Source organism: Acomys russatus, chromosome 1, assembly GCF_903995435.1.
Source record: "Acomys russatus chromosome 1, mAcoRus1.1, whole genome shotgun sequence".
Taxonomy (NCBI): domain Eukaryota; kingdom Metazoa; phylum Chordata; class Mammalia; order Rodentia; family Muridae; genus Acomys; species Acomys russatus.
In genome coordinates this window covers 35575325-35595213 of record NC_067137.1, presented here as the reverse complement: position 1 = coordinate 35595213, position 19889 = coordinate 35575325, and positions in this window count along the sequence as shown.

Here is a 19889-nt window from a genome sequence, read left to right as displayed (position 1 = left end):
ATGTTTCTTTTCTCAAATACATCTATAAGAAAGAGTATAAGACATAAATGTCTGCTTAAGAGGCCAACAAAGGGGCAGGGGAAGCCATTTCTTGGTCCCTTCTAGTCCTGCCATCTGTGTCACCCTCTGAAAGAGGCCTTTCTGTGTCACCTCTCCCATTACCCACAGCACTTAACATCACCTAACACAATGTGCAATGCATGCATCATCGTTCCTCTGACTAGCATGTGTGCCCTGTGAATACAGGATCTGACCCATTTGGTTATTGCTGTATCTCGATACAGGTCTGAGAAACCAGAGGTGTTCGGTGCATTATGGAAAAAAGGAGACAAGGAGGGAAGACAGAATGTACTAAATACTTGTGGTTTACTGTTTACTTGTTTACTTTGGAAAGGGAGCAGCCACTTTAACCTAAAGCCATGACTCTTGAAGTTCAAGGTCCATTGATCCAACTTTAATTGATTACATTTATCAAATAGCTAACTCTCATGGTGGTGCTACCTTTGTATTAGTAGTTGCAGGATAAGCTGATTGAAGGGGCAAATGCTACCAACCAACTGAAACTATGAAATCAAGTCTCCCCAGAGTGAAGAGTTAATGTGGAGAATCTTTCATAAGCAAATACTGGCACCGTGCTGGTGCGGCCAGTCTCGACCACAGTCACATCGGATTCTCCCTGCAACCCAGTGTGGTTATTTGTCCATTCTGCAAAGGGACTACCAGTGCAGCAGTACTGAGTAACTTTCTCTAGGTCAGGGAGCTGTGACGTGGGAAGTACAGGGTTCACACTAAGTCTAAAGAGATATAAAGGAATTCCTTTTGAGGTCCACTGTCTAACATCTAGATCATGGAGGCAAGCAAGTCAATATTCAGACAGCAATAACTTTGGGTATCAAACAGAGGTGATGGCGTGGGCCAAATGATCACCCAGAAAATGAATGGTGGCTGTACAGGGGGACACTACCAAAACTGGAGGATGGTGTCCTTTCTGGGTCTTTCTCAGTGCTCCTATTGCCTATCAGAAAGTGAGAGAGAGTCTCCAGTGCTATCCATTGCTGATGTTCGGGAGGCAGGGCTATGCCTGCATGGGGTGTTTTCAATCATTCCTCACGTCCCAAAGCAGACAGTGTTCTAAAGCTGAGGTTAGAGATGAGCACCTAAGAGGTGGTGATGTTCTCAGTTCAGCCTAGCTCAAATCTACAAGTCCTCTTGATTCTAATGGGGCTTGAGCAGAACGTTTGGCATCAAAAGGCAGGGATTTAAAGATGCCTGCATCTTCTTTAAACTAGGATAGGCTCAGGTCTCCACTGGCCCTTGAATTGAAAATGTCCCCTACATGTATCTGGCCTGCTTAATGCCAACTCTTCATGCCTGTACCTCCGGAAAGGCACTCTGCTCTTCTTCCTGAGCCAGGGCCCCATGCTCCACGCATGTCACATTCTGAACATGGCCTACTTATTGCGCAGCCACTGCTATGATGAAGTCATTACTTGAGGCAATTGGCTATCTTCTCTGCTAAGATATACTCAGATGAGGTTGGGGACAGCCTCTGTCCCCAGTGCCCACTATGCCTACAGGATTTTGAATGTGGCGAGTGTTCACTAAATATTCCGAATCAAAGATGGCATCAATCAGGTCCCTTAGGAAAGCCCACAGCCATCTAATTTGTCTTCACTCTGAAGGACATCACTGGTCGATTGTATTACTGTGCTGGGGGCGAGTCGAATCTGAAAGGTCTTGGGACAGAAAACATTAACATCACAGCTAAGAAATAAAAGCCCTGGTTTCTTTCTGAGGCATGTTGGAAGGCGAGACATTCATGCAAATAATCACACCCATAGGCACACACATGGGACATGGAGTTAATTTAGATATAAACGCCAGAAGGAGAAGAAGGTGATATGTACTCACTCAGAGGGCAGAAAGACATCTGAGGACAAAACTATCTCTGTAATGGTTGGGAGCTTTTCCATGCAAACTGCATTGCATAGAGGCATATCAGTGTTAAGCGCTGTTTCACATTGGCCACGGGGATGAATCCTAACTTACTGTAAATAGAAGGAAGTGAGCTCTGGCGTTACATTATTTATTGCACATCACATCTGGCCCTGGAGCAATGATGACGTTAGGTTCCACCAGGGTGGCTGCGTATAGCCTATTGTCATTACAGAAAGGAAACTCGGAGTTTACCTTATGAAATATAAATTATCCGCTCATTAACTGCAAAGAGCACACAGAGCACTCCACAGCGGTGTTGCGGGAGGCTGAAAATAGACTTCTGTGTGTTCTACTTTCTATGCTGGGCCCAGATCATACAGGAAGATACACTCATCCATTTGCCTCTCTTAAGTAGAATAGATGACAAGCTAACTCCTTTCATTGATGAACCAGCTGAAGCTTCCCGGTATCTAGGGGGAGAAACTTGGGCTGGATGACTGCCTTTATCTGAAGGTGAGAAGCAGAACTGTCATCACTCCCTAAAAGGCAGATTGGGAGAGCTGCATACCCCCATTAGTAGAATAGGCTGGAGCTTGAGGGACATGAGTGGGACTCTTTGTCTCTTACTTAATGATGTAGTTATTTCCTTCTCTGAGAAGTCACCTCTGCCTCCAATTTTCATTGCTTTTCCTCTTCTTCCTTTGTTCCTCTCCATGTTCAGTCACACAGAGAGTTCATGCATTTGCAAACATTCTGTAGTCAATTGGTAACAGGGTGAAGTGTTCTGTTCAAGTCCCTGGAAAGACAAGATCAAATGAGGTAAGTCTGTGGTCTTCCTTCAGCAGTGTTGGGGCCTCTGCGCAGCCTGGGTACCAGGAATACAGCCCTTTGTTTTGGATGCTTGTCCTCCCTCCAGTGCTTAGTGAGCATCCTAGCTCAGGTTTCATCTGCTCTGAGAACCCTTCCCATCCTGGTTCTCATACCCATTGTGCTTGTTAGAACTTTGCATCCATCTGGTGATGCTCGCCGTGCACAAGCTCCAGGTCTGTGGCTCATCATTTCATCCTTTGTGCTTAGCACAGGGCCCTTAGCACAGTCCAGAGCCCTAAATGGGTATCTGAGCCTATAGCACAAATACCCAGGGAACTTGACAATGTTTCCAGCAGCTAAGTTCATGTCTTGTCGTTTTACTTGTCCACCACCCTTTCTGTCTTCTAGACTGAATGGACCCTTGTGGTCAGTTGAAAGTGGAGAGCAGAGCAAGTGGAGAGGACACACCCATGGAAATGCATGTGATTCCATATCTATACTTGATCCTTTGTTAGAATTAGCCTCATGGCTGGTTAAGAGCAAGGGTGGCTACAAGGATAAACACTCCATGGATGCCAGTAAATGCTGGGTGCTAAGGATATTGGCAACTGTGTGGTAAGTAGTGTATATGGGCTTCAAGTGCATGCCATAACCAGGAACCAGAGTATCCCCATAGTAAGCTTTTGTAGATATTCTCAGCCTTGAGGACAATAGGCTGGAAAGAGGAATGGCCAGACCATTAAATGGACAGATAAACAGCAAGACATGCTTGCAGGGATGGCTAAGGAGCTTGGATTTTATTTTAAAGCCTGGCCATCTCAGCATCTGAGATGGGTGGAGCTGTTTTGGCAAGACCTTGGAACCTTTAAGAGGTGAGGCTTAGCTGAAAGAAGAGGGTCACTGGCTTGTGGAGAGATGCTATCCCTGCCCACTTTCCACCTTGCTTTCCGGTGCTTGTTCCTCTGCAGTGTGAACAGGTTCCATCACTTGCACTAACTGGCTATAAACTGAGCCAATCCACTGGGCTGCACTATAGTGTTTCCATCCCCTCTGCAAAATCAATTTCTCCTTTCTTTTGGAGTTTCTGTTAGTTACTGTGGCCATGCGTCCATAATTATGCAAAACAACTGCTTATACCATCTTACCTGTCTATACACAGTCAGTGAACTGGCCAGGGGAAGAACCACAGCAAAAGGATGACCTGGACAACAGAGCAAGAGTCCAGCCTCTGCTGATGGGTCTTTGAGAGCCTCTTTCTTGCTTCCCTTCACTTGTGGATTGTTTAATAATTTGCTGCCTCCAGCCTGACAATGGAGACAGGTGTGTGAGGGGAAATACAGGTGCAGTCCTCATGCAGAGCAGATGGTTCCTCCAAATGCGTGCATACGCAACACAATCCCACAACTGAGTGAAGTTCCGAAGGCAAGCTGCTGTTCAGGTGCCTGATCCTTTCAAAGTTGTTATGGGGACAAAGATGGCCCCAGGGGTCCTGCCACCTGTGTGGCAAGAGTAAACCTACCTCCTAGTCCTGTTGAGGTCTATGCCAGGGCATCCTACTTAACCCTGTAAGGACAATCCAGCATCCTATATGTGACAATAGGCCACAGGCTAGGGATGAAAGGAGTATTCAAAAGATGAAGGAAGGAATGCACCAGGCAAGTTGTGTGGGACATCTTCCTCAGGAATCAGGTTACAATCAAGCCACATCTTAAAGGACAGGCAGGTTAGCCACAGGAGCATAAAATCAAGAGGACAGCTGGAAGGACAGCCACTGAGAAGGTACGGTGGCAGAGCTGGTTAACTTTTGGCACGATCCTGGCACACAGGAAGCAGTGGTAGGATCATGCACATTTCAGACCTGTGCTGGATAACTAAACTATCTTATCTACACTAAATCTAGTGTGGTTGTGTAGGCTTATAACCTCAGCCTGGGGAAAGGAGAGGAATGAGGAAGAGAAAAAGCAAGTTTATCCTTGGCTGCTGAGTGAGTCAGAGGGCAACCTGTTTTATATTAAAACAACAACATCAACAACAACAAAACTGCAAAGCAGAAACTGAAAATCTCACTGTGATTTTCAGATGGGGCGAAGACCTGCCTCGGTCTTACACATTTAGTAAGTGGATGAGGTTGATTTTGAGTCTGACTGCAAAGCCTGTGTACCTACTGTGTGGAGCCCACTGCACCACAACCTTGCTCTAGGTCCTGGAGTCTGTGAGTTGCAGGCTGGCAGCTAATGGTAAGGGGAAAGAAAGGAAGACCTAGTCCTCTGGCTCTCCTGCCCAGCCCTTGGGGCTCCTCCCTACTAAGACACTTATCAAGGAGGAACGCCATCACACCCTAGGGAGTATCTGAAAGACAAGAGGGGAGCATACAGAATCAGAAGAACAATGACAAGAAACTAAATAAAATTTCAGGTAGAATCTGGGGAAAAAAATGAAGGGGAAGGAGGTAGGGAGACAGAGGGAAAAGGGGGCCGGGGATAGAGAGCTAAGAAGGCAAGTGCTCCAACTGAGGCTAGAGTTCCCATCTCTCTCCCAGGAACAGCATCCTCTCTCCTCTTATGCCCATCACCAGCCCTGACAAAGGGGGCATGGGGCTTTCACTCCACCTCAACTCAGCAAGTAAAGAAAGATTGAACAGACTCTGCCAGCCCCTCAGCTCCTCCCAGCCTCTCCTTTGCACTACACAGGGGCGGATTATGTACCCACCAGTACCTAGCTCCTGTTGGTCTTAGATGAACAGAAATGAGAAAGCAAGACATAAAAATGTTTTCCCCACTGTCTCAATTCAGAATATCTTCTTAGCCCTTGGCTCCCTTGGTGACCTCAGAATATCCTTCTATTGTCCCCTTGATGGCCATGGCCACCTTTTCGTGTCCCACTGCATTCTGTTTTTCTGCCTATAAGCATCAACTGCAACCAAATCCTTGGATTACATCCCTCCTGGTTCTAATGCTTAAAATACACTTGCTTCCCCCAAAGGATGCAGGAGCACAGCTTTAAACCATAGAAAGCCACACATTCAAAATATCTAAGAACAATGCAAGACAGGATTCAATTTTTAAAATACCTGCCCTTGAAAAGGGTTCCATATCAGATGTATAATTTAACAGTAAAAAAAAAAAAAAAACAACCACCTGAATAGAAGTTAAAGTGTTTACAGGCAGAGAGGTCATTTTCAAAGAAGAACCATTCAGTTTCTTTAAAAGTTTTTTTTTAAACTATGACTTAAGATGCATTATCATGAACAAGTCCATCAATATTTAATTTTCTTCTTTAAAAAAAATCCTCATTGGGATTAACATTACAAAGGAAAAAAAGGCTTTTATGCCAAGGAAAAAGCATATCTCTAGTAATGTGGTTGGTTTTGCTGATACGTGTGCTGGCACAGTCCGGGTCCCGGAGGTTATTTAGATGAATAGATCTCCCTTTCTGAATCCCTGCCCCTTCCTTCTTTCACAAAGTAAGCTTGGAGCCATCAGCAGGAAGACAGAACATAAAACTGCAACAGCAGGGGATGTTCCCCAAGTGTTTGGCTAATCGTTGGGTGTTCACAAAAGAGGGCAGTGGAAGAATTTCAATGCTTAGGAGTGGCCCTACAAGGTTGTATTTTGATTCCTTGGGCAAGCTAACACTCTGCAAGACGATACTGCAGAAGAATGCCATGGGTTAGTCCATTTCTGTTTGCCACTGCACTCAGAACCAATGTAGCTATTTCCTAAGTGCTAAGTTTTAATAGACACATTTGTCCTTAATAATTAATCCTTTCCTTGAAGCACTTTGGTTTTTCTGATTCACATTCAGCTAAGTATAAATTTGGCGACTCTAAGCCTAAGTATGTCAATGCACAGTTGCATTGCTCGAGGGATCATGTGACATCTAGGTCCCCTGAGACTCAAGGGTCTAGGCAATGGTGTACTGTAACATTTGCCCCCAAAGATGCACCCATAGCCATAGTGAAAATACTCCTGTGTCCCCACCCCTGCTCTGCAGCCTGGCCTGAGCTTTCTGGTCATTTTTTGCTTTCTCTGTGCAGGGTACAAATGATCTCCCTGGTGGGTACTGAGCCCCCACAGAGCAGGACCTCAGCCCCAAAGGAACCTCTCAAGGCAGGCATATGTGCTTCAACACAACTGATAATTTATGGAGTCTAGTTCATGCCTCCGGTCAAATGCCAAAGGGAAGAGTTCCCTGAGTCCTGCCCTCCGTGGCCGGTTCAAGACAGTTCAGCATTCACACCAACCCTCCCTCCACCCCTTGATCTACCACAGCCTGTGCTCAGACAGATGCCTCTTACATTTTCTCTTTTCATCTTGGCTTTCTTCCTGCAAGAATTACACAATCCCCTGTCCTCCTCTTACCTCCTCCTCCTGTGTTGTACTGTACCTCCAACTCTGAAAAGCTATGAATACAAAAAGACAGCCGGCACTCCAGGATCCTGTTACTAATTCAATACATGCATATCTTTCTGGGAGGGTTGCAGACTTGCATTTTCTTGAGAACAACGGGCAAGCCAAAGGAGCCTTTCACTCTTTCCCTGCAGACAAATACCATCTCAGAATCCTGAAAGCGCTTTAAGGGGCTCAGTCCAACTTCTGACATCCATTATAGGAACAGCAATGTAATGGATAATGCTCAGGCCACATGCATTAGGAAAGTAGCTGCCACTGGTTTCCGTTTGGCAACCCCAACAGCTAGTCCCTCTTTTTCTCAGCTTAGTTTCTTCCTTTCCAAAATAAGGTCATTGTTATCAATGGGCCAGTGTTTAGGGGAGATTAATATGATCGGTGCTTCACAGGGGCCAGTGCTTAAGCTTCAGTGATGGTTACAGAGAACAATAGATTTTTTTTTGATGGGTTGGATGATTGTTCTAAGCTCACGGTTGGAATCTTAACCTGTAGTTTATCAGAATTCCTGCCCTTGTGTGAAGGGAGGATCCTTAAAGGGGTAATCAAGTTTAAATGATTTGATTAGACGGGTGTCTTAGTCCCATAGGAAACAGTATTCTTCTATAAAGGAGAGATTTGAGCTGGGGATGGCCTTGGTTGGTAGTGCACCTGCCTAGCATGCATTGGGCCGGGCCCCACGTTCTACACCAGAACCACATGAGCCATCTTGGGGGATGGGATATTAGAGCAAGGGATTAATAAGTTCAAAGTCATCATTCAGCCACACAGCAAGTTGGAGGTCAGCCTGGGACTGTGTGAACTCAAGGGGAAAAAAAAAAAGAAGAAGCAAAATACACAAGGGGTGGGTAGTTGTTGGGGCCAGGCTCTCGGAAGAAACCCTCAATGAGGAATTGTCTCACTTGCCTTAATTGATGGGCACACCCAGCCTGAAATTGGATATCACCATTCCCCAGTTTTAAGCCCTGCACTGGAGTACGGAAAGCTGTGTCTTTCTGTCTTTGACTGTGAATGGTAATGACACCAGCTGCCTGAGTTTCTGCCCTGGCTTATAGTCAAAGACAGAGGATAGTCTGGAAATGTATGCCTTGGAATAGTGTGCGGCTTCCTTACAATGTGTAACCAGAAGGCGAGTGTTCTAGTGGGGGGGGGGCGATTAGTGCACTGAGCACGAAGTAAACTGGAGGTTCCAGACCTAATAAGTGTACCCTCACTCCTGACCATGACCCACGTGCAAGCTGCCTCGCTATGCCCCACCAGATCCCTTCCTTTACCACCACCAGGTTCTGCATGACCTGTGTCTCTCTGCTTAAGTCAGAAGGCACTTGAGCTGGAATTTTGGATCAACACACCTAACGTAGGGCCACCTGGCTGTATCTTATTTACGTTGTAATTTCCCCAGTTTATGTTTCATCAGAACTCTCTGGTATGGCCAAAGTATAACTTCTGAAGTTATAATAGTAATAATAATAATAATAATAATAATAATAATAATAATAATAATAATAATAATAATAAAATACCCAATAAAAAGAAAAAGAAGTCATTATTGAAAATAGCCAAGTATCTATCTGGCATATTGAGATCCATGGTGACCTGGCACTGTCCTTATCTGGAAGCCATACTAACTAATCGCTCTCATTGAACACTACAAAAATAGAGGTACCTGACCTGTTCAAAGCCCTGTTTCTTATAGAAGCTTCTTCCCACTCAGGCCCTTTGGTCCCACTGGACTTCTGATCAAGAAACCCTCTTGTCCCACAACCAACCTTGACACCATTTTCAATGCAATTAGTTCATGAATCTCTGTCTGTCTGTCTGTCTCTGTCTGTCCCTGTGTCTCTCTGTCTCTGTCTCTGTCTCTCTCTCTCTCTACCTCTGGTTCTCCTCCTTTGCTCTCTGATAATCAACTACCCATCCAGTATGGATTCCCGAACCTCCGCAGATACCAAAATCCATGGTTGTTCAATTCTCTTATATAAAATAATGATGTATTTGCACATAAACTATGCATATCCTTATATGCTTCAAATCACTCCTATATAAATTTTAACCTGTAATACAGTACAAATGCTATGAAAGTGATTATTATATTGTTTAAAGAATAATAAGAGAATAGTCTAGACATGTTCACTATAGAAGTAATTCTTTTTTTCCCCAAATATTGTCCTGCTAACTGCGACTTACTAGAGCTTTATGTTTGCAGTGTATTTTAAACGGTCAATGGTACAGGAAAAGAGGAAAGGAGAGAAGAAAGATCATGCAGATACCAGCGCTGTTCCTCTGAGGGAGGGCTCCAGGCAACACTGACTCAAGTCTAAATGACTTACTGCTCTCTCAGGCCCTGCAGTGGGAGCACAGCTGCTAGGGGATCACTGTGGTTTTATACTCAGACAGAAGGGGATAGAGAGCTCATACATGCATCTGGGTACAGAGACAGGCCAGCTTCACCCACTGTAATTTAGTCAACACCATGCTTTTGACAGACTCAGCTGAAACCCTCAACACTAAGGCTGGCTTAATAGACAGCTGTGTCTGTGGTGATCAGTGGGGCAGGTAAAGCAACTTCCTCTGTTGAGTACAGGCCTCTTTCCCAAATAGACCATATCCTGAAAGTAAAAGTCCACCCTTACTATTTATTAAAGCCCTGGTGGCCCTGAGAGAGCTCTCCGTCTCTGTCTCTACTCTGAGCTCTGTACTAATTGCCAACACTTCTGCACATGGGGAGGGCCATGCAGAAGGAGAGCTGGCTTCCAGGCAGTGCCTCAGAAGGTTCTCCTTGCCTGGGCCCCAGGAGGCTAATAGAATGGTGAGGAACAGGCATTGAGCCAGTGATGTCTACGGTCCACCCTGCTCCATCTGCTGATACAACCCAGCATTCCCACATGTGGTGACAGCCTGAAACAGCACCCCTGTCTCCACATTCTGCCCCTGGAATCATTCCAGGCTGTCTCCGGTGTGCCTGTATGGCTCTTGCCTTTTCCTGATTTCTTTCCAGATTTCACAATCCCTCTTGGCTCTGATTCTCAGTGAACTCTTGTGGGTCAGCAACTTGAGTTCAAATTAGCAGGCTTAGCTTTCTACCTCCAGTAGCCACCACTTTACTCCATTTCCCAGTGAACATACCCATTTGGCCACCACCATGGGCTTCTACCTCAGACAAGAACACATCTGCCAGTCTCTGCCTCTGGGCTTCGTAGGCTAAGAACACAGGTGGAGGGTGAAGGGTCAGTGATCTCATAGCCAGAGGCCAATTTCTTCTTCTTCTTCTCCTCCTCCTCCTCCTCATTCTCCTCCTTCTCCTCTTCTTTCTGCTCTTCCTCTTCCTCCTCTTCTTCCTCATCATGCTCCTCCTCCTCTTCCTTCTCCTTTTCATCCTCCTCTTCCTCTTACCCTTCCTTCCTTCCTTCCTTCCTTCCTTCCTTCCTTTGAGACACTGATGTGTGTGAATCAGATGACCCTATGTTCTCAGTCTTATTAATTAAAAAGTTGAGAATGGACTCAGTGCAAGAACAATTTTATTATAGTCTAAAAGAAAACCCTAAGGCAGACAAGACATAAACTTCAGCAGCTGGCCAGAGGAGATAATAGAGGAAAAAAAAATCCATAGTTGGTAAACTGACATAGAGGTCATTACATGGCAGACATACAGCCATGAAGAGAGGGAACCTTTGGGGAAAAGCAAGGGAGACAAAATATCAAGGGCTCAAGGGCAAAATGTTAAGGGAAACATGCTTAGAAAGGAGGTAGAAGGACAAAAAGGAGAAAAGTTATGCTCTTCTTAAATGTGAACAGGCCCAAGTCTTGCACTGGCTGCACTAGGGAGTGGGGATTCTCAGAGGGAAAAATTACCAGAACTCATTAAAGAATGAATTATCCTAGCTGTTTCTTTAGTGTGACTTAAGGTGACTCCATCATCCAAGGAGTGGTCCCTTAGTCAACATGAGTGATTAAGCCTATCTGGACTATCAGAGTTCCACCTGGGCCAATTTCCTATTTCCTTGACCAGGTGGTGATAGTGAGGTGCTGGTGGTGGTTAAGATGGGGTCCCACTATGTAGTCCTGGGTGGTCTTTAACCTGCTATATAGACCAAGCTGGCCTCCAATTCAGACATGCTCCTGCCTCTGCCTCCCTGGTACTGGAATTAAATGTGTGCAACATTACAACTGAAGCAGCCTTTCTCAGCTGTGTGGAGACTTCTTGTGCCAGATGATTGGTTTTACCCATGTATTCTTTCCTGTGTTCTGTCTTTGCTCATTTTTGATCAGCACTAGTTTTAAAGTTTGAAACTGCAGGTAGCAAAGATGGAAAAGTGGGACCAAAACAAGTGAAAGTCTTGATCTTTTGAACCAGAGATTTTTCTATGCCAGGGAAGTAGGCTCTGTGTGAGCTCTCTGAGATATGAAATAATTTGGGTGCTTGCACATTCTTGAACTGGTCAGCTCATAGACTATTTAAATGCATTCACAGACAAGGCTACAGGGAAGTTGTGCAAAGCAGCACAGGTGAGCACAGCCTAAAACACCTAGATTCATTAGGTATTTGGTTTTAAATTAATTTTTCGCTGTTGCACTTTCTGAAATTCTTTGCTGTTACTAAATTTTCATGGCCTAAAATTCATCCACTTTACATTTTTATGAGCTAGAATTTCAAGATTAAGATTTCAGCACGGTGTGCTCCTTTCAGGGTCTCCCACAGCATGTCTTTACTGCCTCTTCCAGCTTTGCTGGGTCTCTGAGATTTTGGAAGCACCATTCCAATCTCCCCTATGTTTCTGTCTGAAGCCTTCCCAGCATTCCCTAGAGAGTAGCTCTCAACCTGTGGGTCCAGACCCCTTTGGGCATCACATATCAGATATTCTGCATATCACATGTTTACATTAAGATTCACAACAACAGCAAAATTACAGTTATGAAGTAGCCGTGAAAATGATTTTGTGTTTGGGGGTCACAACACGAAGAACTGTATTAAAGGGTAGCAGCATTAGTAAGGTTGAGAACCACTGCCCTATAGCAGTTGTCTTTCTCTTAACAGTTCCTTTGAGGCAATGTTGGCTCAAGATTCTTCCACTTTCTACCATTTGCACAGGCCAACTACAAAGCTGCTTCGGCATTTGTTGCAGAGAACCCTAGTCTTTGTCTCCGAACCCATCTTAGCCAGGGCTGTCCAGGATGTTAGTTGCTTTCCTGAATCTATGGCCAAAATCAGGACCAAAAGCAGCTTTAAAAAGAAGGCACTTGTTTATTTTTGTTTAATTTTTAAATTTTAATTTATTATAATTTTTTCAGATTACATCCTGAATGTTAACCCCTTGCTTGTATCTTCTTGTTCCTACCCTCCTTCCCTCATCTGCCCTATTCCTTTCCCCTACACTTCTGACAGAAGGGGATCTCCTCCATCACCATATGACCACAGCCTATCCCTTCTCATCAGGATAGCCTGTTTCCCCTTCCTCTGTGTGCTACTCACTAGGCCTCCCCACCAAATGGGAGTGGGCACCAGAATTTGTGTCAGAGGCAGTCGCCCGCTCTCCCCACAACCCTGGAGAATGAGCTATCCACTGTCTAGATCTTAACAGGGGGTCTGCATGCATTGTCAGAAGGCATTTGTTTTAGCTTACAATTTTAAAGAACTGGTGACCATTACAGTGAGGAAGGCATGGCAACAGCATGGCAGCAGTGACCAGAAGTTGGTTCATCACATGTTCATCCGCAAACAGAAAGCAGCAGGGTGGGGATGGGGAACAGGGAGCTGAATGAATTTAGGAGGCGTCAGAGCCTGCTTCCAGAGGCATCCTGTCTTTAGCAAGGCTCCATAGCCTTCCCCAAACAGTGTCACTAACCAGGACCAAGTGTTCAAGTGCCCGAGCCTATGGAGGATGGTTCTTATTCAAACCTCAACACTAAGAGAAACAGAACTAGTAGAATGTGTGCGTCCACCCTTAGCGGTTTAAAGGAAAATGGCCCCATAGGCTCATGCATTTGAACACTTGATCCCCAGTTGGTGGTGCTGTTTTGGAAAGGTTGATGGGGCCTTGATGGGTAATAGATGCATGGTACTATGGGCAGCTTTTGAGATCTTAAAGACTTACTTTAATCCCTGTTTTGCTTTCTTGGCTTTGTGCTTATGTTCAATGTGAGCACTTAACATCTTGCTCCAGGCCCCAAGCCTCATGTTTCTGTTCTTCTATCATTGATCCTAACCCTCTGGAACCGCAAGATAAAATAAACTGTTTCTCCTCCTATAAGTTGCCTTGGTCCTAAGGTTTTATCACAGCAAGAGAAAAGTAACTAAGACACCATGCAAACCTTATTCTCTCTCTCTCTCTCTCTCTCTCTCTCTCTCTCTCTCTCTCTCTCTCTCTCTCTCTCCATTCCGCCCTCCTCCCTCTCTCCTTTCCCTCTTGTTCTCACTTTCTCTCTGACTCTCTCCTCTCCTTCTCCCTCTCTATCTGCCCCCCTGCCCTATATAGAAAGATACATATTAGAAGCAAGGTGGACTTTAACAGTGTGTTCATAGTATTGTGAATATCAGCCCATCTAATAAAGCCTGTAACCCAATCCAGCTGTGTAGGAAAGCAGGTAGGGCTTCAATGCTACAGTCTTGAGGTACAGCTTCTTCTTTGGGGAGCATCAGAATTCTTCAGGCCTTCTACTTATCAGAAGAGATGCTTTGTCAAGGTGACTTTAGGCCAAACAATTGCAGATGCTGTCCACAGCCACAAAATATCTTCTCAAGAACTTCTAAACTAGTAATTGGCCAAACACCTTGGTCCACAGCTTAGCCAACCCAACCCCTACAGTTAAGCACCACTGGGACCTAAGAGTGATGGTGAAGTTTCACTTGTACCTTACCTCACCTGGAATAGCAAATGCTTCATACTGTCCTTTATTTCCTCAGCCATGAATAGAAAAGCTTGGAGCAGATGGCAAGAGCCAGTGTCTGCATCCAGGTTGTCCTGGCTTGCTTCACTTCTTCCAGCATTAATCCACCCCTTCTTAGTCTAGATTCCTGTTTCTGGGCTCTGCTCATCCCTCTGAGCAATGTGCTGAGGTGGCATCATTGGTCCGTACAGCCTATGCAGGGGAAGGAGCTTTGACCACATTATAATAACCAATCAACCCTGCATGGGAGAAAATAAATCTCAGGAAGATACCTATTGAGATGACTGGGAATAGAAATGTCTGCATATATGATATAAGCTAAAATACATAACAAAACAGGCCAGACATAAGCTGGAAGCAAACAGAAGGCCTTTGGAACAGCAGCGTTCCAACCCCATGAGTCAATTGAGTTACCTGAGGAACAAACTGAACACCAACAGAATGAGAGGATGTAATGAGCACACACAGATGCCACTTGCATACACTACAGAAGGCAGCTTTTCTTTTTCCTCCCAACATTTTGTTTGCTTTAGCCCTAATGTCTTCCTGATATTTCAGATTCATGCTGTGACTTTTTAGTGAAATGAAATTACAGCAGCTTAAAATTACATCAATAATTATACTCTGCTCAGACAAGAAAGATTGCATGTTCCAAGATGCTAGCAGGACCTCTCACAACAGTGGGAAAGCAATTTCTCTGGGTGGAGTAATTATATGTAGAACATTCTAGTAAGAGAGTCAGAGAAGAGATGTGTGGGAAAGGGAGGTCACTGAGACCTGAGGGATTTCATCTCTTTCATCAGTTAACTTGTGACAAAGATTTGAAGCCTCAGTATCTTTGTAAATTAGAAATAACAGTATGGCTCCCTCGTAGCCCTAAAATGATAGAATGACAGGTATTTCATGCCTTGTAAAGAATGTCACACAATTCCAATCCCCTTATTGGGGTTCCTTAGAAATTGCTTAAGTGAAGGTTTGGTTCTATAATATTAATTTATTTCTCTATGCTTTTATGAAAAGACACCCTCTCTGTCTAGCCTGGAATTGGCCATGTGCCCTGCACAGAGTTGGTAGTTAGGACAAAGAAAGTGAGGAGGGCTTGAAAAGCAGTTACACTGTGAAGGTCTTTCTGTTCTTGCCTTGAGCAAGGGTCTGGCCAGCTGGGTCTTCAGAGAAAACAAGAAACTGAGCTGGTATGAGGAGATTCCAAAAAGCACAACTAAATCCCACAGCAGCCAAACCTTCTACAGGGCCTACCCACCAGGTCCTGAGAAGAAAAAAATTAATGAGTTAAGCCACTGACGTTTTTGTTTGTTTGTGTTTCCTACATCCCAACTGGATCCTACTTGCTACAAAGTTGAGATGACTTTGAACATTTCATTCCCCTGCCTCTACCTCCTGTTGCCAGGATTCCAAGTGTGCACCACCGTACCACATACATGTGGTGTTCTGAATAGAATCTAGGGCTGTCTGCATGCTAGACAATCACTCTACCCACTGAGCTGCATTCCCAGCCAAGCCACTGAGTTTCCACAGTGGTCAGTTCATCAGTGATTTATGATGCTCCTTACTCATTTACATTGAGAACAGTGACCATGTAAGCCAGTGTACCCAACACAGACCCAGTGTGTGCTTGCTAATTTAATGTCTCCTTTGTTCTACCTTCCTTATTCTCCTTTCCCTTCTAAAAAGTATTAGAATTACACTTAATGAGCTCAGTTGAGTTGGGTGGACCATCATTTTTCACTTAAAAGCCAGCTGAATACATTCATAAGAGACTACATTTTTAACATGATTAAACCTGAACGACGAGCAAACATGACACATGTCTCTTTTATTGACTCTTTCCAGATGGGCTACAGCTCATACCTCACCTTGAGTGACAGAATGTAGAAGCCTTGATTATTCTTCAACACTAGGATATATGGAGCCCCAACTTTTCCTGTCTGTGAATATGACCTTGAATCTGCTTCTTCCAGTCATTTGGTATAGTACACAGTGTGCTCTGAGCACAATAACCTCAAGTGTCAACTTGATGAGATCTAGAATCTTCCCTTGGGAGATGGGCCTCCGGGCACTCCTTTAGGTGGTTATCTTGGTAAGGTTTATGAAAATGAGAAGAACCAAGCCCTGTGGGTAGCATCACTTCTTCCACTGGGAAGCTGAACTGTGTGAAATGCACAGTGAGCCATGAGCAACCATCTGCTCTGCTCTGCTTCCTGAATGTGAACACGTGACTAGCAGCTTCACGCTTCTGATGCCTTGACTTCTCCGCCATGGTGGACCTTGGAAATGTGAGTTGCATCAAACACTTCTTTGAGTTGCTTTTCTCTGGCTATTTTTGTTCACAGCAACAGGAAAAGAAATTAAGAACCAAGTGTGTAGGCCACCAGTCAGTGAGGTGTCTAGCAAATGAGAGAAATGTAGGTCAGATAGATATAGAATAGATTTTGGAGTGTAGTCTAAAAAAATCCTCCTTAGACTGATTTAAAAGAAGAGATGCTGTATATTATTTAAGACAAATCTCTATTTACTTTTACATGAAGATAGATGATAGAGAGAGAGATTGAGAAATATATAGATAGGATATATTTTCTATAAACCTATATACTTCTGTTTCTCAAGAAAGTTGATTCTGATATGACTCAACATGTTTATCATCAACACTTACACTCTAGGATGGAGACCATCGTGATGCTACTAGCCACAGCAAAGCTAAAAGACCAATTCGGCTGAAGAAGCATCAGCACACACTTCAAAACTCTTGTGAGAAAAGGAAAATGCCTGATGATTATGATTTAATTCACATAGTGGCAGTTGGGGTGACCACAGTCACAGTGTAAATCATCACTCTGTAGTTAAAGCAAATTGATGTTCAAATTAAATCTGATTTATTTACTTATTGAAGATAAAGCCTCTCGCCAGGCGTGGTGGTGCACGCCTTTAATCCTAGCACTCAGGAGGCAGAGGCAGGCGTATCTCTATGAGTTCGAGGCCAGCCTGGTCTACAAAGTGGGTCCAGGACAGACAGACAGGAGTACAAGAGAAACCCTGTCTTGTAAAACCAGAAAAAAAAAAAAAAAAAAAAAAAAAAAAGACAAAGGATTAAAGGTGCACCACCCCCAGCAGCTAATCCCTCTCATTTCCATCCTCACTGTTTTTGTTCCTATACTAAACAGGAACCTAGTATTTTAATATGCTATTAACAATAGGGATTTGTAGAGTTGAATTTCAGTTTTACAATGGAAAAAAGCTAAGGTCATTGAAATAGACAATAGTCTTGATAATGAGTCTTTTTTTTCTGTTTAATTTTAAACTAAGGCATGTACATGTTAAAATGAACTAGAAATGCAATTGAAAAGCTCAACATTAAAGATCACATTTTTTATGCAATATGATGTAAATACTGCCTTTATTCAATCTAAAGAACAGAACTGTCCTTGGAACTGGTTGTTAGGGAAAAATAATTAGCAGTGCCATTAAGCCTGAAGTAACTTGCCAATCAATGCTGTTACCAAAATGTATAAATAAACACACACACACACACACACACACACACACATACACGCATGCACACATGCACACTCACACACACACATGTACACACACACACACATGTACAAGGACACACACGCACACGCACACATGGGGAAATCATAAGCAGCCAAAATAGTTTTATTGACAAAGCTGATGTTAACTATTTAAGAACATATACATATACCTGTAAAGCTGTTATCCATTCTTTTTTGCTCAGACTTTAGAAATATTTGCTTTATCCAAACACATTCTATGAATCAGGTTAGGTGCCTCTAATGTTATTGGATACTTTGTAAACCTGTGTGTGTGTGTGTGTGTGTGTGTGTGTGTGTGTGTGTGCGTGCATGTGCGTGTGCACGTGCACATGCATGTGCAGCCTGGAGGTGACCCTCAGTCATTCTTCAGGAGACCTCCATTTTGTTGTTCTGAGACAGGGCTGTTCACTGAACTAGACTTGGCTAAGCTGGTTGGCACACTAGAGGTCCACGTGTGTTCTCCTCCCCAGCAGTGAAATTACTAATTTGCACCAGCACACCTGGCTTTTTGTATGAGTTTTGGGATAGAGCCTCCTGTTTGTGCAGCTAGCACTTGACCAACTGAGCCAGCTCTTCAGCCCTCACCATTGGATATTTTTAACACAACTATTAATAAATATAATGTGCCATTTCCAAAAGAATAAACAGTGAAAATAATCCCATAGCTTTTGAGTCTTCAGTTACAATCATTAAACAAAGCTGGAAAACAAGAAGACGTTAGACTTTGTCCTCTAAAGGCAGGGGATGCCATGAGCAATGATGGGATGGTAAATGATGAACAGGCTACTGAAGCATTGAAGGGAAAGAGGAACCCAGAATGCAGCCACACTTGGGGACCCAGACAATATTTTACCTGAAATACAGGAGAAACAGAAGAAAATTATCAAAAAATATTTTCCGAATTTGTCTTGATTCTACCTTCAGGCACCCTTTTTTAAACCATGCTTATTAACACATTTTCATATATTACTAATTTATACATTTACCATATTTTAGTCCTCCTCCTCCCATCTCCCTCCCACCATTACCAGCCACCCCCCTATACATGTCTTTTTTTCTTTCTCTTTCAAAAGAGTTTTAACAAGAGGCATCCACCCAAGCTTGGTGGGCTCCCACGTGTATATACACTAGGCACCATGTTTCCTCCTGTCCGAGAACCCGGGGGTGCTGATGGTAAGACCCTGTAAGTCTCTGACAACCTCACAGCTGGCTTATAGGAGGGCCCGACACTGGGCAACATTGGGCCAGTTTGTACAGCTACTGTGAGTTTATGGTTCCCATGCCAGAGTTCTGCTTAGAAGATAGTAACTCATGGTAACTCTCTCCATCATGTAGCTCCATAGCTATTTTTGCCTCCTCTTCTGTAATGTTGCCTGGTTTAGAGGGTCTGGGTTTGTCTAGGACTGAGCCCTCAATCTTCCTTCATTGTCAACATCTTCTGCAGCCATGGCTTATGCCTATGGACATAAATTAGTTATTAGGGAATTTTATATTAATGGTTTGATAATATGTCAGTTCAGGTGAGAAACCAGCTTAGGTTCACCCTCCACCACAACACACACACACACGTACATACACACTCACGTGCACCCACATACTTTACATAGGAGGTTTCTAAATCAGATTTTTCAAACATGCTCAGTGTTAGCTACTTCTTTCACCAAGCCCTCCTCTCCCTTTCTCTCCCTCCCCACGTAACCCTCTCCATTATTAAGCTTTCAAATATTCTCTTCAAGCAAAGATATATGATATATCTAGGGACAGAAAGGTTATACTAAAAATAATTGAAACTAAATATAGTTTGGGAACTTAATTTTTATTTATTTATTGACTGATCCTATAAGGTTAATATGTAAGATAATCCTGCTAAAACTTTTCTCAAAATTAAAGCTTGAAAAATAGTTCAGCACTATGTACCTATGTATAGAAAATCAAATGGAAAGAGTTCTGTATACTGAATATCTGAAACATGCAACATATTCAAGATTAAAAACCACTGTTCAAATATACTTATGTACTTTAAACAATTGCCTAGTCATTTATGACTCTAGGAGTATGTCACAACATTTTCTCTGAAGACATTTTCAGTATGACCTTATTTTCTTTAGTAAAATCTTTTCCAATCATTTTCAAAGTGTTGTAATATTAAGAAATTTGAAATCTGACACAACTGACTTCTTTCTTTTAGCTCATTTACTTAGAATTTGTTTTTTATTGTGTGTGCATGCACATGAGTGTGCACAAGTATGCATGTCAGTATATACACACTAATGTAGGT